General features: G+C 40.0%; 1 protein-coding gene and 1 pseudogene across 6 annotated transcripts in view; one reads left to right on the forward strand and one right to left on the reverse strand.

Annotated features, from left to right (window-relative positions):
* WWC2 (WW and C2 domain containing 2) overlaps positions 1-27743 on the forward strand; it is a 218975-nt gene that overhangs the window by 51150 nt on the left and 140082 nt on the right. The window lies entirely within an intron of this gene.
* On the reverse strand, positions 25650-25833 carry LOC123573846 (small nucleolar RNA U3; annotated as a pseudogene).

The raw sequence follows: 27743 nt of genomic DNA on the forward strand, positions 1-27743 counted from the left end.
TAAAAGTGTTCCTATTTTTCCACATCCTCTCCAGCACCTGTTGTTTCCTGACTTTTTAATGATCGCCATTCTAACTGGTGTGAGATGATATCTCATTGTGGTTTTGATTTGTATTTCTCTGATGAACAGTGATGATGAGCATTTTTTTCATGTGTCTGTTGGCTGCATAAATGTCTTCTTTTGAGAAGTGTCTGTTTATATCCTTTGCCCACTTTTTGATGGGGTTGATTTTTTCTTGTAAATTTGTTTCAGTTCTTTGTAGATTCTGGATATTAGCCCTTTGTCAAATGGGTAGATTGCAAAAAATTTCTCCCATTCTGTAGGTTGCTTTTTCACTCTGATGGTAGTTTCTTTCGCTGTGCAGAAGCTCTTTAGTTTAATTAGATCCCATTTGTCTTTTTTGGCTTTTGTTGCCATTGCTTTTGGTGTTTTAGACATGAAGTCCTTGCCCATGTCTATGTCCTGAATGGTATTGCCTAGGTTTTCTTCTAGGATTTTTATGGTTTTAGGTCTAATATTCAAGTCTTTAATCCATCTTGAATTAATTTTTGTATAAGGTGTAAGGAAGGGATCCAGTTTCAGCTTTCTACATATGGCTAGCCAGTTTTCCCAGCACCATTTATTAAATAGGGAATCCTTTCCCCATTTCTTGTTTTTGTTGGGCTTGTCAAAGATCAGATGGTTGTAGATGTGTGGTGTTACTTCTGAGGCCTCTGTTCTGTTGTACTGGTGTATGTATCTGTCTTGGTACCAATACCATGCTGAAAAACTAAACAATTTTAAAAATTAAATTTTAGACTAAACATTTTATATAAGCCTCCATATACATTGGAATCTAGAATTGGGATTTGTTAACCTCAGAGTTTCATAACCGAAAGTGCGTATGGAGAAACATTGCTTATCTCTTGGATTCTGGAAAGTATCAGTGTAGTGTGGACTTACAGATGCAGAGAGACAATGTATCTGTCCTTGTTTCTCATAAGAAAGAAAAGGATTTAACATTTATTAAGTTCTTCCTTTGGGTCTGGTGTTCTATGTATATTTAAAAAATATATAGCGCGCCATGGTGGTTCACGCCTGTAATCCCAGCACTTTGGGAGGCTGAGGAGGGATGGATGCTTGAGCTCAGGGGTTTGAGACCAGCCTGGGTAACATAGTGAGACCTGTCTCTACAAAAAAAAAAAGTTAGCTTGGCCTGACGGTGTGCGCTTGTACTTCCAGCTACTTGGGAGGCAGAGGTGGGAGGATCACTTGAACCCAGGAGGCGGAGGTGGCAGTGAGCCGAGATCGTGCCACTGCACTCCAGCCTGGGCAACAGTGCAAGACCCTGCCTCTTAAAAAAAAAAAAAAGTGAAGAAGTAAAACTTAAAAAAAAAAAAAAAGCACATACGTGTGTGCACAAGTACATGTAGTTTTGCTCTCAAGAGTTGGGGTCTTGGCCAGACGTGGTGGCTCACGCCTGTAATCCCAGCACTTCGAGAGGCCAAGGCGGCAGATCACCTGAGTCAGGAGTTCAAGACCAGCCTGGCCAACATGGTGAAACCCTGTCTCTACTAAAAATACAAAAAATTAGCCAGGTGTGGTGGCGGGTGCCTGTAATCCCAGCTACTTGGGAGACTGAGGCAAGAGAATCGCTTGAACCCAGGAGGCAGGAGAATTGCTTGAACCCAGGAGGCAGAGGTTGCTGTGAGCCGTAATTGTGCCACTGCACTCCAGCCTGAGTGACAGAACGAGACTCTGTCTCAAAAAAAAAATAAATAAATAAATAAAAATAAGAGTTGGGTTCTTGCTCTGTCACCTTGGCTGGAGTACAGTGGTGTGAACACAACTTACTGCAGCCCTGAATCCCTGGGCTCAAGTGATCCTCCTGCCTCAGCCTCTGTAGTAGCTGAGATTATAGGTACATCACACTACACCCAGCTAACTAAAAAAATATATGTAGTTTTTGTAGAGACAGAGTTTCTTTATATTGCCTCAGCTGGTCTTGAACTCCTGGCCTCAAGCTATCCTCTTGCCTCTGCTTTCCAAAGTGCTGGCATTACAGGTGTGAGCCACTGCACATGGTCTTATATGTTTTTATTTTTAGGACTTTCAGGCTGTTGATGTTATTTATACCCATTTAATAACTGAGTGAACCAAAGCTCAAAGAGGTTAAATACCTTATCTGTGATTACAGAACAGGAGATTCAAGTAGGGCTTCAAAGCCTGGACTTAGTCCTCTTTGCTTCACTGCCTCTCAGGTGAAGGAATGTGAAGACTGTGTCACATACCAGATACATTTGGTAATCTGGCTAAAATGTTATAAATATTTAATTTGTGTTTACTTCATTTTGGTTTAAAAAGCCAGTATAATTCATACGTGTAACTAAAATAGTTAAACATTTAAAATATGTGCCATTTAAAAAATATTGTTATTAAAGAAAAATATTCAAACCGTACTAATGTGTTATTTTAACTAACAATTGAAATGTCAGTTTTTAGTAATTATTATTGCCCTGGAAGTAGTCTTTTTCTGTTTGTTTGTTTGTTTGTTTGTTTTGGTAAGACATGGTTTTTCTCTGTCACCCAGGTTGGAGTGCAGTGGCGCAATCACGGCTCACTGCAGTCTTGATCTCCTGGGCTCAAGTGATCTGTCCACCTCAGGCTCCTGAGTAACTGGGATCACAGGTGTGCGCCATCATGCCCAGCTAATTTTGTATTTTTTATAGAGATGGGGTTTCACCATGTTCCCCAGGCTTGTCTTAAACTCCTGAGCTCAAGCAGTCACCCACCTCAGCCTCCCAAAGTGCTGGGATTACAGGCATGAACCACTGTGCCTGGCCCAAATAGTCATGATTAGTGGACTTGCTCTTTTAACAATGAATTGCTAGCTTTAAAAAGCAAACAAACAAACAAACAAAAATCCCCAAATTTAATTCATCATTTAGTTCCTTTTAAATTAGGCTGCATTTAAGAAACTGCAATTAAAATATTATACTTCTGGGTTAATTTTTAGAATGCATAACTTTTTTGATCTTTTTAAGCACATTTGTATTTTTGTAGTCGTTGAGTTCATTGTGGACTCTGGAGACACACAGACTGCCTGCATTGGAATCCTGGCTCTGCCTTTCACTGGCTGTGTGATTTCAGGCAAGTTACTTAATCTCTCTGGGCCTCAGTTTCCTTATCTGTACAGTAGGGGTTATAGAAGGACCTTAGTCAAAGGCTTATTATGAGGATCCAGTGATACCTGCTCAAAATGTGTTACTGTGATCACCTTGACTTGTGAAAACTGTATTTGGGTTATGTGCCACTCCTGAAGGTCATGGTCCCCAGGGAATATCTCGTAATGACCCTGAAGTCCTTGTCCTGAATGAGGAGGGAAGGGTCAGGCACAACCTTGTGATTTCCTGGTGTTGGATTTCTGCGTTCACCAGCAGGATCTACATTTCTATAACCAAATGGCTACATCTTGCATAGAGACTCTACCACTGTGTCTGAAGATGTGGCAACATTTCACAAATTTGGATTTATCTCATTATAAATTTTAATAATTTGAACTGGATTAAGATGAAGCTCTTCTTCTGTCTATGGTAGCATTATTTGCTAATGTTCACCCTCTTGCAGCCATCCCCCGCATTCCCCTACCTGCAGTTGTGGAGCCTAGGAGAATAGCAGATACGTCGTATAGCCAGTGACAGTATGCTGCAAGCACAGTGCCCGTCTGTGGGTTGGACTCAGAACTGCTCTGCTGCCTAACCTGGACTCTGGCCCCTCTCTCAGACCACAGATATCAATCCTTCAGTGCTGGTTTTGCTTTCATGCTTCTTTAAGCACTAAATTCCTTGGACACTGCCTTGTTCTCGCAGCTATTCTGTCCCGTTGTATTGTAGAATAAGCACAGGCTAGCGCACCTACAAAGCAGGAGCAATAAAAACAATGAGAGGAAGGAGGGACATTGTGGGCGCAAGTTAGATAGTTGACATTCAAACATGAAGGAAAAAGTTAGAAAAGTTAGAACTTGGTAGGGCGGCCTTACTACTTATTTATTTGCATCTAGTTCTAATGACTTCATCTTCTGAGGAGAGAGAGAGAGAGTTGAGGTGGTGAGGACAGGCTTCTTGCAGTCAGCTGGCCTCACCTTTGGCTTTGAGGATTGGCAGGCAAAGTGCTAGGGGTCAGCAGAGACGTGGTGGCCAGTTTTGGCAGAAGGGAGATGAGAGAAGAAGTTTGGAAAAGAAGCTGAAGACTAAATGATAGGATGTCTTGGATATTGAGAGTAAGAAACTTGAACCTGATGCTTTATGTTATAAATATCTTTTGAAGGGTTTTGCTAAAGGAGTGTGACGTGGAAGGGGTATTTTAGAATGAAGAATCTGGAAGAGTATTGCTGGAGAGGTTGAAAGGCAGCGTGACTGGAGGGAGGAGATGAATTTGGACAATACTATAATGGTATAGGGGTGAAAATGGTGCGTGTGTAGAGTGCTGGTATTGGAATGAGATTGTGTTAAGAGTCACTCCATTATTCTCCCTGTTAGCAGTTGGTTGGACTACATGTACTTTAAAGTCATAAGATGTACTTTAAGAAAATGTTATATACAGTAATGCTGACTTTTCACTTAGTCCTTTTCTGTATGTGAGTGCCTTATGCTAATAGAGAATCCACTCAGAGTCATTGAGCCAAGACCCCCTGTAAGAAGAAGTGGTAGTACCTTTTTCCTGTTCTATCTGTCAAAGTTGGTGTTTTAAATCGGGATTTTTCAGTCTATATTATGGAGCCTGATTACTTTACAAGTTTATAATATTTTTAAAGTTTTCTGAATTGAGATTTTAAGATGATGTCACTTGTGATTTTCCAATTCCATTGTATTTTTTCTTTTTCTTTCTTATTTTTGTTTTTTGAGATGGAATCTTGCTTTGCTGTCCAGGTTGGAGTGCAGTGGCGCGATCTCGGCCCACTGCAACCTCCACTTCCCAGGTTCAAGCTCTTCTCCTGCCTCAGCCTCTTGAGTAGCTGGGATTACAGGTGTCAGCTACCACACCCGTCTAATTTTTATATTTTTAGTAGAGATGGGTTTTGCCATGTTGGCCAGGTTGGCCTCGAACTCCTGACCTCAGGTGATCCACCCACCTCGGCCTCCCAAAGTGTTGGGATTATAGGTGTGAGCCACTGCGCCTGGCCCTTTGTTCTTTTTTTTTTTTTTTTTTTTTTTTGAGACGTAGTCCCACTCTGTCGCTCAGGCTGTAGTGCAGTGGTGTGATCTCGACTGCAGCCTCCTCTTCCTGGGTTCAAGGGATTCTCCTGCCTCAGCCTCCCAAGTAGCTGGGATTACAGGTGTGCGCCACCAGGCCTGGCTAGTTTTTGTATTTTTAGTAGAGATGGGGTTTCACCATGTTGGCTAGGCTGTTCTCGAACTCCTGACCTCAGGGTATCCGCCCGCCTTGGCCTCCCAAACTTCTGGGATTACAGGCGTGAGCCACTGCGCCCAGCACCTTTGTTCTTTATTCTCCCGTCTACTCTGCAGTGGCCTCACTGTTCTCAGTGAATGAATTAAAGACTTGACCAGAAAGTACACATTGGAAGGCTAAGTACAATTTATCTTTTGCTCTTTTTTCTTATTTGGAAATAATTTCATACTTACAGTATAGTTGCAAAAAGAGGGCAAAGAATTCTCATTTACCCTTTACCCAGATTCTTCAAATGTTAATATTTTACCATGTTGACATTGTCATTCTCTCTCTCGCTCTCTTTCCTTCCCGCCCTTTATACACACACACACACATATCTTCCCTTATACTCATTAATTTTTGTTCTGAACCGTGTTAGAGTAAATTGCAGATATGATACCCTTCACCTCAAAACAATGGCATTCACTTACGTGATCATACTATCATGATCTATATATTCATTCAAATTGGGCAAGATTGTCCCCTACTGTCCTTTATAGGACCTTCTTTCCCCTGGTCTACATCCAATTCAGGCTTACCTGTTTTATGTAGTTGTGATGTCTTTTTGTTACCCTTTAATCTGGATGATTTTCTCAGTGTTTGTTTTTCATAAATTTGACATTTTTGAAGAACACAGATCATTTATTTGGTTCCTTAGTTCGTGTTTGATATTTAAACATTAGATCCAGGTCATGCATTTTTGGGAGATGGACCCTGGATGTGATTTTGTGTCCTTCCCGACATACCGTGTCAGGGGGCACGTGATGACGTCTCTTGGTTCCATTCCCCGTGGTGCTAACTTTGGTCTGTTGAGGGATGTCTGCCAGGTTTCTGGCAGTGTCCTCTAGTGGTTGCTTTACTGGATGCTTTACAGAAATGGGAAGGGGAAAGGACTTGTGTGTCACTCAATTTTTATTTATTTATTTATTTATTTATTTATTTATTTTGAGACGGAGTCTCGCTCTGTCGCCCAGGCTGGAGTGCGGTGGCGCGATCTAGGTTCACTGCAAGCTCCGCCTCCCGGGTTCCCGCCATTCTCCTGCCTCAGCCTCCTGAGTAGCTGGGACTACAGTCGTCCGCCACCATGCCTGGCTAATTTTTTGTGTTTTTAGTAAAGACGGGGTTTCACCGTGTTAGCCAGGATGGTCTGGATCTCCTGACCTTGTGATCCACCCGCGTCTGCCTCTCTAAGTGCTGGGTTGACAGGAGTGAGCCACCGCACCCAGCTGTGTCACTTAAATTTTTTTTTTCCACTGTCTTCTGAATTTCCCCTTTTCTTCTTTTTTCTTTACCATGCAGTTTTCAAAGAAGGTCTCCTTTTCTGACTACTTTGTTTTCTCCCAAACAGTTGCCTTTCCAAGGGACTGTCTCCTAGAGTCCCAAGGTGTATTTTTAAGTTCCTTTTCTGTAGTATGCAGTGATGCACCTTCCCCCCTTTCCTCCATCTCACCTTAGTATTTTCACATTTAGATGGACTTTGTCTTTTAGAGAGTGATTTTAGATCAATCTTAGGACCACATGTAACACCCCCTTATTTCTTCCCCTTCCATTTTTCTCTGTATACTCTTGTTCCTGTTAGGGCTTATAGCAGAAACTTGAGATATACAGTCAGTTCTGTTATAATGCAGCATATGCATTCTTGAAAATCATTGTGCTATGCAAAATTGCACAATAAAAACCATAGCACTTATGGGAAAAATGAGGTTTGGGGTGTGTATTAGTTTGTAGGGCTGCCATAACAAAGTAGCACTGACTGGGTGGCTTAGACAACAGAAATGTATCTTGTCACAGTTCTGGAGGCTGGAAGTCTGAGACCAGGGTGTCAGCAGGGTTGGTTTCTTCTGAGACCTCTCTCCTGGGCTTGCAGATGCTGTCTTCTCCTTGTGTCTTCACATGGTCTTTCCTCTCTGTGAGTCCCCGTGTCCTGATCTCCTTTTCCTACAGGAATGCCAGTCAATCTGGATTAGGCCTACCTATATCATCTCATTTGACCTTAATTATGTCTTTAAGGGCCCTATTTCCAAACACAGTTAAACCTCAGGTTATCATGTTGGGGGTTAGGACTTGTGCATGAATTTTGGGGTACACAAGTCAGCTCATAACAAGTCACAACACTCAAAGCATCAATGACACGTTAAAAAAAATACAGAAACCTAGTAAAAACTGTAGTACCATTTTACCCATGTTAAATCATTAGAAATACATTAACATTCCAGTAAACATGGCACTCTACCTTGGAAAAGATGGGAAGTTTGCTTGTGGGAGTGGGCATAGGAAGGAGACTGTAGCATGTGATTTATTTTGAAATGATGCAGGCAGGTTTATCTTATGTCAGATGGAAAGTTAGCACTAGATGGATGGGTGTGGCTCACAATGCCTGTGGCAAGCCAAGGTGGCTGGCAGATGCTCCAGGTGTGCCGTGTGCATGTGCCTGTGTGTGTTTTGTGTATTATTCCTGCCAGCTTGGTTCTGCTGGCTGCAGTTTTCTGCATTCACCTAGTATCTCAGCAGATGAAAATACCCACAAAGAAATGCAAAATTCTCATTATTAAATTGTTAAAATTGTTCTCTAATATATTAATCACATTTGAACACCAAATTTTGTGTTTTTAAAACAGATATTACAGCAGAACTGATAGTAGTTCACTAGAATTTGGTGTTCACTTTTTTACTTACAGGTAATTTGAAATTACCTTTGTTTTCTGACTAGGCATGGATTTATGTAGTTCCACTTGTTCTTGCTTTTTAAAATTGTCTTTATATTTTTGGAGAAGGTGTTGGGAGATTTGACTTTGCACAGCTGCCATTACTGCTGCTACTCAAATTCTTCTCTCAGAATTTCTTTCTTGCTTATTTATTTATTTATTTATTTGAGACAGGGCTCACTCTGTCATCCAGTGTGGAGTACAGTGGCGAGATTTTGGCTCACTGCAGACTCTACTTCCCGAGCTCAGGTGATCCTCCCACCTCAGGCTTTGAGTAGCTGGAACTACAGGCATGCGCCACAACACCTGGGTAATTTTTTGTATTTTCAGTAGAGACCAGTTTTCATCATGTTGCCCAGCCTTGTCTTGAACTCCTGGCTCAGGTGATCCGTCTGCCTCAGCTTTCCAAAGTGCTGGGATTACAGGCATGAGACACTGCACCTGACTGAACTTATCTTTTTAAAAAAATTTTTGATCACAACACATTAATTTTATGGAGTAATGTATTTCAAAGCAAAAATTTATAACTCCTTTTGCTCCTCTCGTATGCCTTATTTGTATAATGAATTTGTCCATGTTTGATCACAGTGTAGGGATCTACTTTTCCCTAAAGTTTCATTATTTCAATATAAATTGAAAATCTTTAGCTCAAATTGGCCTAAACTAATTTTTGAGCAGGTATTGGAATGAAATAAGGCATTCCTCACTTTGCCTGATTCTGATGTGCACATATGTCAGTTATGATGGTTTACTTAAATGACACCAGTCCCCCAGCAACATGATTGAAATTTCACCTTCCACAGTTTATTAACTGCATACAGTACAAACTTTGCTTTTGGCCCTTCAGTCCACAAATCCTGCATAAGTAACAAATGTGCATCATGATCAGTGACACATCTCATTTCTTTTTCGACTCTGTCAGTAATTTGTCACCGTTCATCTGTTATTCAGTTCATACACAGACAGCAAAGTATGCAGTTGTATTGCCTCTTTGCATCACCTACTGATAAGCCCACGTAACATTTTATAAGAATGAATAGTTGAAAGACGAATTGGCCAACAAAGATGAAAGTGCAGCAAAGAAATGAAAGGTGATAAATGCTGAAAGTGAAATTGGAAGTGATCAGAAGATTTGAAAATATGGATATCAAAGCAAATATGGGATGAGAGGTAGGCCTGCATGAAGCAGTGGTATGAACCATATTGCATCAGTCGTATGAATATAAAAAACTGTAAAATCACGTACTATGTTTTAGTTTAAATTTTACCAGGAATAGAAAGCTGCTTATGTCTAAAATGGAGTATTACTTTTACTTTGGATTGAAGCCTGTATAAAAAAAAATCCCAACCAGTTTGGTTAGCATTAAGGTCAAAGTATTAAAGTTAGTTGCCACATTGAAAGAAAATAGTAATTACACTGAGATTGAGGAAATTCTACCAGTAAAGACTAGCTTCATCATTCAGAAGTTGGCGTGAATTGATTAATCTGTTAGGTGAAGCTGTAGCACAGAGAAAGATGCTGGTGGGAAATTTGCATCCAAATTCCAAGGATTATTTACGGCGGGTGATGATAACGATCCTCAAATAGTTAATATTGATGAGGTTAGCTGTAAGGCAACTCCATCAGGAGCTTGTGCCACAGAAGATGTAAGATAGAGAAGCAGCTTTAAGGAGTTAAAGATAGAGCAGCTCTTTTATTAGGAGATGACACAAAAGGTAACTTTAAAATAAAACCTATGCTTATCTGTCTGAGAATCCTAGAGCATTAGAAAAAAACCCCTTAATCATGAAGCAGGCGTCTCAGCCGTCACTGGCACGCACATAAAAGATCCTGGGCTGCCATTGCTCCAAGACTTGTTTCAGCTGTTTTTGTCCAGAGGTTGGCAAAATAATTTTAACTTTTAGAGCACAACTACTGCCGTTAGATAATGCTGCGAGTCACCCCAGTTCTCTTGAGTACTTGAAAGAAAATGCGAAAATTTGCTTTTTACTACGATCAGAAACTTCATTAATCCAGCCGGTGAACCAAGGAGTTATTTGGGCTTTTGAGGCCTGTTATCTTAGATGGAGTTTCAGACAGATTATTGATGCTACAAGTAGAGATTATGCATTTCTGTAGCTGAATTTTGGAAGAAATATGACATAAAGCATGCATTAGAAAACAGTTACGCATCATAGCAGGAAGTAACAGTGAGTAATGTGTGTGCAGTATGGCAATACATTTACCACACTGTGCAGATAACCTTGCAGAATTCGAATTGAACATAGTTACAGAAGAAACAGAGTCACACGCTGCATAAGGACATTTTAGTCAGGACGGACTGCATATACAACAGTGGTCCCATAATGTTAGAATACCATATTTTTACATACCTTTTCTATGTTTAGATACACAAATACCATTGTGTTACAGTTGCCTGCGGTATTCTATACAGTATCATGCCGTACATGTTTGCAGGCTAGGAGCAAAAGGCCTTACCATATGACCTAGGTGTGTAGTAGGCTACACCTCTAGGTTTGTGTCAGTGCACTCTATCAGGTCCGCACAGTGAAATCACCTAACCACACATTTCTCAAAATGTATCTCTGTCATTAAGCAACACATTAAGTGTAGTTGACTTTGTGAATGTTCCACCATTTGAAAGACTTCAGATATGTACTCATAGGAACTTAGTGAGGGCAAATTTTTCAGCATAAATGAGGAAGGATGGAGATGTCTCAGGGGAAGTGATGCTACCAAATGTCTTCACTTTCAAAGAGATAATACATGACATTGAAAGTACAAAGAATAAAATTGTTAATAGTGAATCCAAACTTAGGAAGGAGTACTGCAACTTGTTAAGATATAGAAAAGATACTTGCTCTGTATTGTAAGTTATACAACAAAGAAGGCAAACCCTGTTCAAACTACCCCTAATTAGTTTTTTACAAAGAAATAAACCCTAATTCTCAATGTTTCTAATGTTTTAAATTGCAATGTACCAAATACTATTTTTACTATATTTTTCATTTGCCTATACACTTATAGAGAATTTTAAATGTTTTGATAAAAATTCTCAAAGGTCATAGAATAATTATACTCTTTTCTCATAATTATTAAAATTACTTTGCATGAGTTCATCTTGCAAGGTAATTTTTATGGTGCAGCACTACCACGCAAAGCAAGGACTGCCCTTCCAAAAAATAAATGCTCTTTGCCTCTTCCTGCCATCACTTTCCTTCAGCAAACATCACCAGCGTTTTATTGTCTTTATTGAACTCTTCCTAGACTCTTAGTAGTATTCCCTATTAACAATGAAGTCTACCTTTTACTCTGTGGCACCTTGTACTCCAGCTGCTCCCTAACTGACATTTCTTCATCTTCCCTCTTTTCTGATCTGCATCTTGACAGCTGTTTTTTTGCAGGAATTTTAGGTTGTCTGACTCACGAGAAATTACCATTATAGTATCATTCAACCATTCTTCTCACCCCATTCCTTCTTCCCACAGAGGCCCCTTTTCCCCTTCCAGCATCGTCATCATCATTTCCCCCTTGTCTGGTTAATCTAGGTTAGTGGTTATGTGGTTATTCTAGAACGTGTACTTAGGGTCTCATCCATGATCCCAAGGCCCTATCAAGGGCTTTACCTTTTGTAATGTATTCATCTTTCTTTTGTGTTCCAAGAAGCATCTTTATTTCCTGGTGTTCCATTTTTGTTCTTGTCTCTGGTGCCTTGGTGAGATGAGATGACTTCAAAGGAAGGAACCCTTTTATATGAGTGCCTAGTAGTAAAAAGCTTTGAGATAAAACAGCGATTTCCATTAGGGACAAAAAGAGGGTAGAGCAAAGCTATAAGACTTTCTTCAGTGAACCCATAAAGGGGAAAAACTGGAACTATTAAAAAGTGGCAACAGGAAAAGGAAAGCAGGCAGACCCATTCATGTGGCCCCAGAGAGATTAGAAAATAAGTGTTGTGGGAGATGTGTAGTACTTAAAGTGTGCCAAGGTGATGTTGACTGCCAGTAGCTCCTCACCCTTTCTAGTCCGCACCCCACACTGCCAGCTCATCCCTGCCCTCAGCTACCAGAATAGCCATCCATCAGTGGAATGCAGCTGGAAGCTGAGAAATCTGTTCTTTCACCACTAGAAGAGAAGCCCAGAGCCCATAGCCACAGGGGATAGTAAGAACAGAACAACAAATCAGTCCAGTAAACAAACTGGTCACGTGATAGGGAGGATGCAGAGAACTTTATTTAGATAAGCTGTGAGGTTAAGACTTCTGTGGTCTGGTTTGGGGGCATCACCAAATGAATAACCTGAGTGCAAAACAGCTGACTACCAATGAGTGTTTGGGGCATAACCTCAGTGTAATTTAGGATCCGTCTCTATTTCCTTTATGTTTCATTTTGGTTGTTTGACTTGACCTACGTTACAGGTCATTGCTAAATTACTTTGAAGTACCCTTTGTCTTGATTGTGTTATTGTATGTGGATGGTGCTCAAAATTATTAAATTTAATTTAGAAGTTTCAATTTTGTGAAGAGATGGTGGTATTTTCTAGGTCATAATACAAAAGCGATTTGTGATCTAACTATTGGGTGCCTTAAATTGTATAACATAATTATAGATAGAATTGAATCATCAAATAAGGTGGCAAGATTAATGGGAGTGGCTAGCTTTAATGTTCCAGGTTATATTAATTTTAGATAAAATGAAATTAGTATTCCTATGGACAATTGAGTCAAGTTCTTGAATTACTCTATTCATTTGGGATTGACTCAATTTAACAAAATGGTACTATTAAGAGTTTTTGAGGATAATGAGAAAATGGAACTGAAATTAAAATTCTCTCTTGCACTTTGGACAAAATAATTTCTGTGAGCAGCAGTTAAGAAGGTCCATGTAAGAGATTTGCCTTCTGCTCTGATTTCATTTAAGAAGTTTGCACGATCTTAAGCTCCCTGATATTTTACTCGGAAAATGTTATGACTTAACGTAGGTCAGTGTCCCCTGCATTATGTGATTTGGTGTGCACATATATATATATATATTTTTTTTTTTAAGTAGTGGCACAGGAAAGAGATTAAGAATTGATTTTCAAAAGGCAGAGAAAGTTAGAACTAAGGAAATCCTACCTTTTTTAAAAAAAGCTAAAAATAATTTGGGAATCTCTTTAGACAGTTTACACTATTGAAGGAAAACTTTGTGATGTGAATGGCTTTGAAACCAGCAGCAGCGAAGTAAGTCCTTTCTTGTGGGTATGGGTCCTGGAATGAATTGGGTTCAGGCCTACTTGACTCACCTGTTATGAGGATGCTCCTTGTGGAGCCAGGCCTTGTGGGTATTTGTGGGCAGTGCTTGACTTCTGAGGACATGGGCACATGTTTTCAAGAGGCCAGGCAAAATATAGTTGGCTGGGTGCCAATTCCATGTGGCAGCCTCCAGTTAAGTGACATCCACATTCTGGTTACCATAAGGTAACTAGACCAATGGTATACTGTAGAAAAGGCACATTTTAGGCATTTAGTAAACTAGAGGTAGTGATAACTAATAATAACTAAGAGTAATAAGTACTGCTGCAGAGGTACTAATAACTAATAGTAAATGTTAGACTCATTTCAGAGCTGGATGAACAATCATTACCTCTAGCATAACACAAACATTCTGGTTTGAGAGTAGGACAGGGAGTAGGGGGTTGGAGAGGGTAGACGAGGTACAAGGGCCTCTTCTGACTTGGAGTGTCAGGGACACATTCATGTCAGGGCTTTGGAAGGGCCTCTTGACTGGGGTTTGGTGTGTGGAGAATGGAGAGCTGAGTTGGGAAGCCTTTTCTTTCCTCCTAAATTCCACCCTGATAACAACAGAAAAGCATCTTTGGCCTCTAGGACATGAAAATATTTGAGCATTAAGGGTCAGGTGCTAGGCTTGAGAAGCTATTTAAGCCAGGCTAAATACAACTTTAGTGGAGATGTGCTGAGAAATAGGTACACTGTTTCTTTTAGTAACTAGTGTTTAATTTTTAGAGAACACAGCAGGCCTTTTGAAGGCAGTTTAAGGAATGGGTGTGGAAGGGGGTGTGGGGGAAGGAAATCTCAGCAGAATGCTTTTAGATATTTCCTGTTATATAAATGCTACATACTTCTCATGCCTTCAGACTCATAGCAAATAGGACTGAAACCCATTGAGGCTTAGATTTAATTACTGTTACAAAGAATGTAGAAACTATATAGGTAATCAAAGAACCTTTAAGACTGTCACCAAATGCAACTTTTTCTTTTTCATCTAAATCTTATATTGTGGAATTTGAATGTGGTGTGATGAAATACACTTGGACAAAAAATCAGAGTGTTTGATTTTTTAAAAATGGTTTTGTTTAGTTCATAAGATTTTCTGTTGTAGTAAGAGTCTGTCTTCAGGTAGACATTCCAGATGACAAAGTGTCTGGTTTATGGAGTCCCCAAAATAACTCGATACGTTTATCTAGCTGTATTTTAATGTGTGCTTGTGATGAAGAGTGCTACACTGATATAATACTTTTAGTATCTACATGTAATTTAATAAATTGAGATCTTAGGTTAGTAATGAGAACTTAAAAATTAAATCTTTCTACTTCTAATTTTGTCCTACTTTCTTTTTTTCTCTCATTTGTGTTCCTCTCTCCCCCAGATATAGCCAGCTTTATCTGTACTAGTGGCTGAAAGACACAGCCAATGAAAGCTTTTTTTTTCCTCTGCTTTGATTTCAGGGAAATTGATAGAATTGGGTAAGGCTTTTGAGGCATTTGTCCACTGTAGCCTGTGGCATTCATGGATGAGAATAGCCATTGAACTTGTAATGTTTTCTTTATATGCGTGCCATATCTGTCAGGTTCATTGCAGTGCTCCTATGTGGGCAGAATGTCTCGATTCCAGAACTGGCTGTCACTTGGCTGCTCATTCTGGACGGGGCCTCTCGCTTTTGGGAACCATAGTGTTTTGTAAAGTGGAGCCTCATTATATCTATCTCACGGGATTTTTTTACATATAAAGGAGTTGGAATACATGAGTGAAGCAGGCCTGAGTTCATGTATATTTGAAACATGCTTCGGCAGGACCATGAGAAGTCTTTCTTAGTTGGTGAACAATCGTGAGTCATTTACTCATTTGTTTTTAAAATTAATTCAACCAGTATTTGTTGAGTATGTACGATGTCTGTTGCTCTGTGTACTCTGAAGTATACAAAGATCAGTGATTACAGCCCTGGATCCTCAGGTGTCTAGAGTATATAACTAGAAGGTAGTCAATATCATAAGAAAGGTACGATCGAATGCTTTGGGATCCAGGGTCGTCAAAATCTTGTCAGATAAAGAGGTGATCTCTCAGCTCTGTGTCCTGAGAGCGAAAGCTCTTCTAAGTTGAAACAACGCTTTTCCTGAACGATCTCCTCACAAATCAGAAGCACACAGTTCTGTAGATCTTGCACCAGAGCTTAGACATGTAGTTGTTACCAAGGCACCGAGTGGTTGGGCAATATGGTTTCTGTCCCAGCCTGTATGACATCATATATGGATTTGTCATTTGCACCACGGAAGTTTCACATCAGGACAAACCACCGTGGTTTGTGAACATGGGACATCTCTAAGGAAGACAGAACTTTCATATGGCCACGGAGTGTGTTTCTTCTCTGTGTGAACTCGGGTGTTGATTTGTAAAAGGCACGTGCTGATTCGAGGAAACCTAATTTTATATACTGGAGTTAGACATACCTAGGAAATAATTCATCCATTAGACATTTGTTGAGAACGTACTGTATGCTACACATTGTGGGGATAATGATGACTCAAGCTAGTTAGGGAGAATAAAGCCTTTTATACACATAGTTTGAATACACGCAGAAATGATAAGTGAGAAGAGATACACGTGAAAAGTGTGGCAGAGATTTACGGGAGAGAGGGATTATTTCTGATAGATGTGCATTTGAGTTGGGCTTTGCCTGGAGCTATCATATCTCCCAGTCTGCTTGTGTCAGCCCCAGTTTGCTCTGGATGTCCTAATGTCCCATCCAATTAACATCTTTTTGGTCAAAATTATTCCAGTTTGTGTGATAAATTATATGGATGGTCCCCGTAGCTTTGATAATCAGGTAAGACTTGGCTTAGTGGAGATAGAGAACAGTCTAGGTAAAGATAAATGGCATAAACAAAAAACATGGGTGATGGAACACTTTGGTGCACTTAGAAAAAACATGTTTAGTTTGACTGTAGCTTTGGGAACAGGAAAGGGAATCACTGGAAATGAGGGTTGGGAGGTGAGTTGAGGTCAAATTTTGAGTATCCTGAATGCCAGACTAGATACCTTGATTTTATGTAGCTGGCAATGGAAACCTGTGATTTTTTTTTTTTTTTTTTGAGACGGTGTCTCACTTTGTGGCACGATCTCAGCTCACGGTAGCCTCTGCCTCCTGGGTTCAAGCAATTCTCCTGCCTCAGCCTCCTGAGTAGCTGGGACTACAGGCATGTGCCACCATGCCCAGCTAATTTTTTTGTACTTTTAGTAGAGACAGGGTTTCTCCATGTTGGCCAGGATAGTCTCAATCTCTCAACCTCGTGATCCATCTACCTCGGCCTCCCAAAGTGCTGGGATTACAGGCATGAGCCACCGTGCCCGGCTGACTTTTTTTTTTTTTTTTTTTTTTTTTTTTAAGATTTAGAAAGATCCTTGTATCTACTTCCAGATATACGAAAGGGCTCTTTTGGATAACAGGGATTTAAAACAAAATTCTTAGGACCCATTGCCAATTAAGGATCATTTAGGTATTTTTCTAAATTAGTGGGAAAATAAGATATAAATTACTACAGTGTACCGTGAAATGTCACAAAACCTAAAAAAATCATTAAGTTTTAGAGCATGAATTGACTTTGGATCTTTGAGTCAACATTATCATTTTATAGAAGAAACTTGGCAATCAGACAGATTGTTAAATGTCAAAACTCTCCCAGCAAGCTATTCGTAGAGATGGGGTTAGAACCTAGATGCTCTGATTTCTTGTGCAGTGGGTATTTAACTTTACTATAGAGCTTTATTTTGGAGACTCCATTATTTACTTTTGTTGGGGTCACATCAATGTCTGTGTCTTGACTTAGTTGTGATGGAACTAATCATTCCATCCCTGGGTGTCATTGCCTTTGTGTGCACTGGCTGTGGCAGAAATTGTTAAGGATAAAAATGAAAAAATGAAGACAACAGATGCCATTCTCATTCAGTGAAGTAAGATTTTAAATTATGGCATGTGAATACAAGAGTTTAAAAACTGTCTTTAAATATGAAATGTCATTTTATGGCATATAGTATTATAATTTTTTTTTTTTTTTTTTGAGATAGAGTTTCACTCTTGTTGCCCAGGCTAGAGTGCAATGGCATAATCTCGGGTCACTGCAACCTCCGCCTCCCGGGTTCAAGCAGTTCTTCTGGCTCAGCCTTCTGAGTAGCTGGGATTTCAGGCATGCGCCACCACGCCCGGCTAATTTTGTATTTTTAGTAGAGATGGGGTTTCTCTATGTTGGTCAGGCTGGTCTTGAACTCCCGACCTCGATGGTCGGGATGCCCGCCTGGGCCTCCCAAAGTGCTGAGATTACAGGTATGAGCCACCTCGCCCAGCCTCTAAAATTTATATGTGCATATTTAAAAAACATTCAGAAGTTATAAAATCAACAGAATTGATCAGTTAGGTATAAACTTACAAATCATTGGCACATGAAACTTTTAATTTTACTTAATCATTATTGATGCTCCTTGAAATTTTATGTGTTGCTATAAAGCTGTTAAAAGTTGAGGAAGGACGGACAGGTATGCTTCATGTGTTTTTTACACATTTATCGAAGACTGGAAAACCTGCTAGAAGAATTCTAAAAGAGCTGTAACACGGACTCAAAGCTTTTAGAAGAATTTTTTTTTTTTTTTTTTCGTAGAGGTGGCGTCTCACTATGTTGCCAGACTATTCTTGAACTCCTGGCCTCAAGTGATTCTCCTGCCATGGCCTCCTAAAGTCCTGGGATTACATGTGTGAGCCACTGCACCTGGCCATGTTTTTCTTAATCATTATATTTTTAGGTGGCCATCAGAGAGACCCTGTAAAAAATATGATTTTGGTATGACCATGGTATACCTAAATAATAGGATGAATATCTTCATGCATATAAGCCTAATTTGTTTATATAATATAGTATTTATGTTAAAGGAAGCAAGTAATTTTAGAGATTTAAGACTGTGCATAAAGAAGCATTAAATAAAGTGCTACAAGTTCCTCTCAAACCAGTGAATTACTAAATTTCTAATAATTATATTATCAAATAAGTATTCATGTAAAATTATGTTTTCATTGCAGGAACACTTTTGAAAACTGGATTTCTAGCTTACTTTAATATAAACAATCAGGTAGACATTTACCTAAGTAGAGAAGCTGCTATAAATCAATACTTTCTCATGGATACTAATTTGAGCTTCGAAAGAACAGTATAATTCAAAGGATGCTTTTATTTGGAAAGTAGGTTTTCAAGTTACTTGAAGGATAGTTGGTTTGTTGGGAAAAGTGAACAGAAAGCTATAGCAGAAATAATGCTGAGACGATTAGTATTCCAGATGCTTATTAACCTAAAAAGGCACAAGCATTAGATAACAATTTCTGGGCCCTTTGCCGGAGATCGATTTCCACTGTAGAAAATAGTGGGTCAGGCTTGACCCATTATCTGTCTGAAAACAGATTCAGGAGGCAGACACCTAGAGTCATAGTGGGGAGTCCAGCTAACCAGTTCAGCCTCACAGAGGCTCGAAGTGTATAAACTAAAACATTCCATAGCCTTGCATGAACATGCTCTTCAGACACCTGACGACAGTTTCAGGGGCTTCCTTGGACAAACTTTCCAGCTCTCAAGTCCTGGAGTCAGTCATTAGGATGCCTGTGGGGTACGTGGACAGTGGGTGGGGTAAAGAGAAGTGCACTTTTGAGGAGAGCAGGTTTGGGAACATGTATTGCAAAAGGGTTGGCACAGAGAGGTAAAAGTCCTGAAGGTGAAACCTGGGAAGCCTGGGATGCTGAGATGCACTTTTGTGACATGATTCTGCATTTCTATTGATTTTCGTACTATTTATCGAGAGCATGGTAGAAATAACAGGGAATAGAAATAAATGGTCATCATGTTGTGATTTGTTTATGTATTTTTTTTAAAGTGACAGGGTCTCGCTCTGCCAGCCAGACTGGAGTGCAGTAGCACGGTCATAGCTTACTGTAACCTTGTAAACTTCTCAAATGATCCTTCTGCCTCAGCCTCCTGAGTAGCTGGGACTATACCAGCTAATTAATTTTTTTTTTCCAATAGAGACAGAGTCTTGCTATATTTCCTAGGCTGCTCTTGAACTCTTGGCCTCAAGTAATCCTCCTCTCTCAGTCTCCTATTATGACATTTAGAAAAAGTAATTTCTTCAAATCAATTTGGTTTTCCACTTTGTAAAATGAAGAGAGAAGGCTGGGTGCGGTGGCTTACGCCTGTAATCCCAGCACTTTGGGAGGCCGAGGCGGGCGGATCACAAGGTCAGGAGATCGAGACCATCCTGGCTAACACGGTGAGACCCCGTCTCTACTAAAATACAAAGAAATTAGCTGGGCGTGGTGATGGGCGCTTGTCATCCCAGCTACTGGGGAGGCTGAGGCAGGAGAATGGTGTGAACCCAGGAGGCGGAGCTTGCAGTGAGCCAGGATCACGCCACTGCACTCCAACCTGGGCGACAGAGCGAGACTCCGTCTCAAAAAAAGAAAAAATGAAGAGAGAAGGTAACTGATGAGAGCTTACAGTGACATCCATTATTTCAGATGCAACCATAAGGAAGCTTTTCTAATCAACGGCCTTCATTTCTTCTTTGTACTGTTTACAGGGTTCTTAACACGAACTGCCTTAGGTTATAAACATTTCTGCATGTGCCTTATCTTTCTAATTAGACTCAATCTTTCCAATTAGCCTCATGGAGAGCAGGGTCAAGGGTTAAAAAATAAAAGTGAAAACATTTATGGTGTGATTTAACTCTGTATAGAATACTTTTCATATATATTATTTGGTGTGTTTTAACAATATATTGACTGGGATTTCCAAATGAAAGCTAGAAGAACAAGGTATAATATTTATGTTTCAAAATTTGATTTAAGATTCACTAGAGTTTAGTTATACTAAAAGTCTCTATTGGTAATATCTTCATATTTTTATATTGTGTATTTTGGAGTACTGAAAAATATACTTTACATAATCTCTGAGCAAATGTAACTAAAATTTTAAGAGATTTCTTTAGAGGTAAATTTGAAATCAGCAAATAAACATGGTAGGGAAAGTTTTCTGACTTTTAAAATTAAAATTGGAAACTTAGTGGAAGATTTTAAAACTTTACGTTAATCAAAGTTGTGTCTGTAAATGATTAACAAACACTCAACTAGGTTCCCAAAGCAAAGACAGGCGTCCTGTGACCCACTACTCTCCTCCACACTTGACTGACTCTCTCTAGAGTCAACCGCATTTACGTATTTAAAAGTTTCTTTTGGTATTTGCTGCTGTGTTTTTAAATAACTTTATCTACCTTGACTTTTCAGCTTTGGATTTTGAGAACTGACTTCCCGCCCTGGTTGAGGACTCAGCTTTCTTACTGTTGCCTTCCTCATGTACACGCGCTTCCCTCCCCTCATCCTCTTGGTGTTTTCTGTCACCTTGTAAAGAAATCAGTAGTCTATGTTTACATTTTTATGACTATGTAAATATTATTCATGGATGACCTATCTGGTGTACTATGATTGCATTTCCTTTTGTTTTCTCTGTAGTTAATAATCATCTCTTTTTTCCATTGGCTTACTTCTCTATATTCCTATTACCAATTTGCGGCCAGAATTATAAATCTCCTTTCAGTACATTCCAACACGCTATGTATTCTATTGGTTTGGAACCTCCTGCACCTTCTGTTCTTAATCTCCAGTTTGTCCTGGTTAATCACTGTAACTGCTGCAGACTGTCATCCAATGGCCTCCTTTACTGTCATCTTGCAGGTTTCATTTGTCATTTTCCTGTGTTGAGTGCTCATTTTCTGGCGTCGTGTCTTCCAGTTTTCTCGGTTTATTCTCTGTTTTGGTGGAGCTGCATTGGAAAGGGAGCATAGATTTGCTGAGGCTTTGCATCTGCACAAATGCCATTATTCTCTCATATGTGATTAATATTTTAGCTAGGGATGTAATTCCAGGTTGGAAGTAATTTGGAGTAAAAATTTGATGGTACTGCTTTACTGACTTGTAGCTTCCAATGTTGTGTTTGAGAAGTCTGATGCTTTTTTTTTTTTTTTTTTTTTTGGTTATTTGTTTGTTCCCTCATTGTGACCTGATTCCTCTCTGAAGATTTTAGGTTTTGTTTTTGCCCCTACGTTCTAAAATTTCACAGCGTTGGCGTTGATGTAGGCCTTTTGTAACCATTGTGCTAGGTGGGTCATATATGATCAAGAAACCAGTGTCATTCAGATTCAGTTTAGGGAAATTTTCTTGCACTAGTACTTTGATAATATTTTTCTCTTTGTTTTTACTACGTTCTCTCTCTCTGGAACTCATGCAAGTCACCTATTAGACCTCCTAGATTGGTTGTTCACTTTCCCTATCTTTTCCCTTCTTACTCTTTGGGAAATTTTTTAAACTTGATCTTTTAATTTGTCAGTAGATCGTTTCTACCATCATATTGTTCATTTCCAGGAATTTTAAAATTCTTTCCTCCAAATATTTATGTATGTATTTATTTACCTCCTCTCCCCTCCTCTCCTCCCCTCCCCTCCTCATCTCACAGGGTGCTCTGTCACCCAGGCTGGAGTGCAGTGGTGCAGTCACAGCTCACTGCAGCCCTGACCTCCCAGGCTCAAGTGATCCTCCCACCTCATCCTCCTGACCACAAGCATGCACCACCATGCCTGCCTAATTTTTAAATTTCTTTGTTTTTGTGGAGGTGGGGTCTTGTTATGTTGCCCAGGCTGGTCTCAAACTCTCAGGCTTAAGTGATCTTCCTGACTTGGCCTCCCAAAGTGTTGGGATTGCACACATGAGCCACCGTGCTTGGCCATATATTTCTATTTTGATGGTAACCTGTTCTGTCTCTCTGAAGATGCTAATTGAAGTTTTCTTCAATATCTCTGAAGAAATGAATTCTTCAGTTTTATTTTTTCAGTGTTGTTTTAGTTTCTGCTTTCATTTTGGGGGACTAGTATTCTTAGCTTTTGCATTTGAGATAAGTAATACCAACCATTCTGGTTCTTCACTCCTTCCAGACACAGGAGACAGGATTAACTTCCCTGCCTCCTTGTGACTTGTTTTGGCCAGTGGATTGCAAACAGAAGTGATGTGCACATCTCCCCTACTTGGGTGATTGATGCTTGTGTCGAGATTGGAGATGCCACAAGCACCCAAGATGCAGTCTGGAATGCTCCACACTGAGGGGGCCACACTGAGCTGCCCGGGGATTCATCCAGAGCCACTTTGGACTTGGCTTGAATGGGAAGTAAACGTTTATTTTTTTTAACCACTGAGACTTTGGTATTGTTTTTTATTGCAGCGTTATCTAGCCTGTCCTGACTGAGACAGCTCTCAGTCATATTTAAGAATGAGGCACAAAAAGCTGTTTGGAAGCTCTCTACTAGTGGGTGGGGTAGTCATGTGGCAGTGATCTGGCTCAGCGTTTCCATTAAGGCACTCCCAGATGTTAATGTCAGTGGCTCTTTTCTCTTGGTCTGGTTAGTTTTCCCAGGAAAACCCTCCAATTCTCCCGCCTGACATATGTAAGCCCAGCTCCTGGGCTCTGCAAACTGAGTAATGGAAGTAGGGCTTGGGACGCTTGCTGTTCAGTGTGTGCACACTCTCTTACGCTCCCTCTTTTTAATAAGATACTCCTTTCAGCAGTCCCAGCCACCTGGAAGTCCACAGCCCATCTGATTAAGTCTTTCTAGAGAATAAACCTTCTGTTTCTGCGCAAGTTGGGCAAAGGCAGGCGGGGGGTCTGACTGCTTCTTAACAGACTGCTGGCGAGACCTCCATGGTCACACCCTCTGTCTGAAGTCTTTGGTGCTGGAATTCCTGAGCCATTTCAGACTTTTGCAGTATGAATTGATCTGCTGCTGGGCTTTCTCTGTTACTAACCTAGGCTTTCTGTTTTTCACATCTGCTGAATCACTTACCACACTGCAGTTTGCTCCCCACTGTCCCAAATTTTGTTGTTCTCATCCACTGACTTTCCCATTGTCCTTTTGTGTTTATGCCTTTTTAAAAATCCCCTTTCTGCTATTTTCTAGAGGGAATGTAGGTAAGCACATATATTAAATCTACGTAGTGTTTACTGGAAGTTCTTTAATAATGAATTTTATCCTCCCCAATTTTTATTTTGAAAATTTTTAAACATAAGAAAAAATGAAAACAGTAGAATGGACACCATTGTATATATTCTGCTCTTAGATCTGACAATTAACTTTTTGCCAATTTTATCTCCTTTTCCTCTTCCTCCTCCTCCTCCTCCTCCTCCTGCTCCTCCTCCTCCTCCTCCTCCTCTCTCTCTCTCTTTTGCTCTCTTTCTCTCTCTCTGTAATATTCTACAAGTATATATGGTATATGTAAGATAAATATATCTATGTCTATATTTTCTCTCTTGCTGTAACATTTGAAGGTAAGGTACAGATATTATGACCCTTCACTTCTAAATAGTTCGGCATACATTTCCCCGTATATATGGTATCTGTAAGGTAAATATTATTTATGTCTATATTTTCTCTCTTAGTGTAACATTTGACAGTAAGGTACAGACAGCTATTATGACCCTTCACTCCTAAATAGTTCAGCATACATTGCCCAGGAACAAAAATATTCTCTTACAGGACTATAATTATCGTACCTGTGAAAATTTAAAAAAATAGTTCCATAACATCATCTAACATCTATCATATCTAACATCATCTAACATCTAGCATAAATTGTGTAGTTTCAAAATTTCTTATTTATTTATTTATTTATTTATTTATTTATCTTTTTGTTTTTGTTTTTGAAACAGTGTCTTTGTTGCCCAGGCTGGAGTGCAGTGTTGTGATCTTGGCTCACTGTAGCCATGATCTCTTGGGCTCAGGTGATCCTCCCACCTCAGCCTCCCAAGTAGCTGGAATCACAGGCACACACCACCACCCCCGGTTAATTTTTTGTATTTTTTGTAGAGATGGGGTTTTGTCGTGTTGTCCAGGCTGATGCCAAACTCCTGAGCTCAAATGATCTGCCTGTGTCAGCCTCCCAAAGTGCTGGGTTTACAGGTGTGAGCCACCATGCCTGGCCTCAAAAATTCTTTTGTAACTTTTTTTCCCTTAAAAATTGTGATCCCATTGTGGTAAACATGCTGCAACTGGTTCTCTTTTAGACTAGAACAATTCCTCAAAGCATCGTTTTTTGTACTTGATTTTTTGCTTTTAATTAATCTTGAACAGAACTAGCACCCATAGAAAAGGATAAATAAAGATGAGTCCCTGATAAGGAGATGTTTGTGAAAGCACTGGGAAACAGCACATTTTATTTTTTTAATGGTTTGTTTTTCTAACCCAGGTGCTACTAAGCTAAAACTTAGCCAAGCAATGCTTTGCACATTCAGTTAAAATAAAGAAGCAGTATTTGTCTTCACTGTGATGAGGAACTATATTTAGAGTTTTCCCAGCCCACCCCGCTTCACCTTGCATACTTTGCCAGCATTCAACCTCATGACTTATGTTTGCTTCAAATTGAATTTGAGTCTAAGCTCAAAGGGCATGCGTTTTTGTTTATGACTAAGGGCCGATCTCTGAAGTTAGTATAGTTATCAAACATTCCTCACATTCCATATGTCTGATTTTTAGTGCTTGGAGGATCTGGTGCTATGCCAGAGGAACATAGAGGCTAGAGAGCACACGGAAATACCACCGAAGAAAGTCTCCGTGGAAGCTATCAAAATTCAATCATATGTTTAAATAGCAAAGCAAATAGTAGGTATGGGATTGATTTGTGGCATGTTAGTACCATTCTTTAGGCTACTTAGGAACATTTCTTAGTTTTCTGTTGATTCTTGAAATTCCAGCCCTGGAACTTAAAAAAATCTGTGATTCTTTCAGTTTGTCTTTTAATTGTACTCAGGGACAGGATGAGGAGTTTTTTTTACTTTTTATTTTTATTTATTTTTTTGAGATGCAGTCTCACTCTGTCGCCAGGCTAGAGTGCAGTGGCGCAATCTTGGCTCACTGCAACCTCCACCTCCCAGGTTCAAGCGATTCTCCTGCCTCAGCCTCCTGAGTAGCTGGGATTACAGGCGCCAGCCACCATGCCCGGCTTATTTTTGTAGTTTTAGTAGAGATGGGGTTTCGCCATGTTGGCCAGACTGGTCTTGAACTCCTGACCTCAGGTGATCCACCCACCTCGGTTCACCAAAGTGCTGGGATTACAGCCGTGAGCCACCAGGCCCAGCCCTTTTATTTTTATTTTTGTACTTTTTAATTTTTTTGAACCACTCAGACTTCATCCTTTCCTTCTTACTCTCACAGGGGAAGAGAAGAATGATCATCAGTGGCAAATGGCAGCTGCAGCCAAGCAACACCAGCCTCAGACTCAGGGCAGAACGCCGTGCCCTCCTCGTGGAGGAGTTTTTCAATGCTGCAAAACAAATACTTGCAAAAGCTAAGCGTGACTTAGTGTATGGTCGAAGGGGTCACCATTGCAGATGTAGTGGTCACCAGAAGATAGGTTCATTGAACACGTGATGAATGAGCAGCAGTCGCTGTTCTAGCCACTAAGGACTACAGTGGTGGACAAAATAAGTCATGGGGAGGTAGGAAGGAGGACTAGAGCAATAAAGGAGATAAATTCAGACATGGTAATAGCATTAAAGAGATAAACTGTATGACATGATAGATAGTGAGTACTTTAGATAGACTCATGCATTGGTCAGCTCTGCTGGGGTAATAAGCAACCTATAAGTATGTGACTTCCACAAGTGTCTCCTTCTAGCTCGTATTATGTTGTCAACTAGAGAATAAAGAGAAATAATCATGTAAGTCAAAAATCTCAAGGCTGAGGATCATGAATGCTCTGTGAAATCGTTTGGTCACTAAAAATGTGTTTAGAAAAAAATTCAAATTGGTCTTGGTGAAATATATGCATAACACAAAAGAGTCAGATTATGACAATAAAAATAGAACCTTTGTACATTTAATAGAAAACAATTTAATACAAAGAAATCAAAGAAAGAAATTGTAGGACCTTTGGTCAGAAGCTCCTTTGGTGTTTAACAAGGTTCAAGAGTAAATAAGGATGTTTCCTCTTCTTAATAAAGACATTATATATAAAAAAGTGAACATTTTGTAGAAACAGACTGTAATAAAAACTTGAATCTAAGTTTAAAATGCCTTAGATGATGTTAGGAAAAAAAAAGAGTAACATTTATGAACATGGGCATACATTTTTTGGATGTCTGTAAATAGTCATCTTTGAATTGTTAAGCATGCTTTCTGGTATGTGCTTTTTCTCTGGCCTGAGAAGCTACAGGGGCACCGAGACTGACTGACTGACTCATTTACCTTCCTAATGCTTTTTTGGGAAACAGTTAGACTTGGTTTAATTGTCCAGTAATCTGGCCAGATGCCTCCATGATCTTCACATTCTGGAAGGCCCGTGCTTAACTGAATTTCTTCTTCACTTTAGGACCCTGGAGGGTAACTCCATTTAGGTCAATTATGTAGAGATCCCTTAGTTAAAGACCGGGCCCTACTAACAGCATCACTCTAGCATTAGGACATTTGTTCAGTTAAATCCCACAGAGCCTCAATGTTCATGTGGCCAAACTAACATACTTTCTTCTTGCATTTATCCAGGCAAGATTAAGAGTTGAGATATACCGAAGTAACACCAACTTCACATTATGAACATTTTGAAATTTATTGTGAAATTCATTTGTTTTGTCTCTAAATGTAACAATAGCTATAGACTACAAAAAAAGTTAAAATCAGGGCCAGGCATAGTGGCTGATGCCTGTAATTTCAACTCTTTGGGATGCCGATGTGGGAGGATCACTTGAGCCCAGGAGTTTGAGACCAGCCTGGGCAACACAGTGAGACCCCGTTTCTAAAAAAAAAAAAAAATTTTTTTTTAAATTAGCCCGGCATAGTGGCACATACCTGTAATTCCTAGCTTACTCTTGAAGCTGAGGCAGGAGGATCACTTGAGCCCAGGAGTTCGAGGCTGCAGCAAGCTATGATTATGCCACTGCACTCCAACCTGGGCAGTAGATCAAGACCCTAAAGTCCCTGAAGCCTTCCTGTGCTGCCCAGAATCTCTTTAAAAAAAAAAAAAAGGTAAAAATCAGAGGATGGAACTGAAGCACCAGATACTTCCCCACAAGCTATTAAGGCTGAGTTAGTTCTTATAACTCTCCCCTGACAGCAGCTGTGCCAGGGCGCTTGCTGCATGGAAGCTAGGACTCAGTCTGATCTAGCTGAACCCTCCCTTTGGAAGCAGCAGGCTTCAGGGCACATAACCGAGAACAACAGGTTAAGGCTAAGGCACCATGGCCCGAAGTCCCCTTAATGCAGGAGCTGCATAGCA

Source organism: Macaca fascicularis, chromosome 5, assembly GCF_037993035.2.
Source record: "Macaca fascicularis isolate 582-1 chromosome 5, T2T-MFA8v1.1".
NCBI classification, from domain to species: domain Eukaryota; kingdom Metazoa; phylum Chordata; class Mammalia; order Primates; family Cercopithecidae; genus Macaca; species Macaca fascicularis.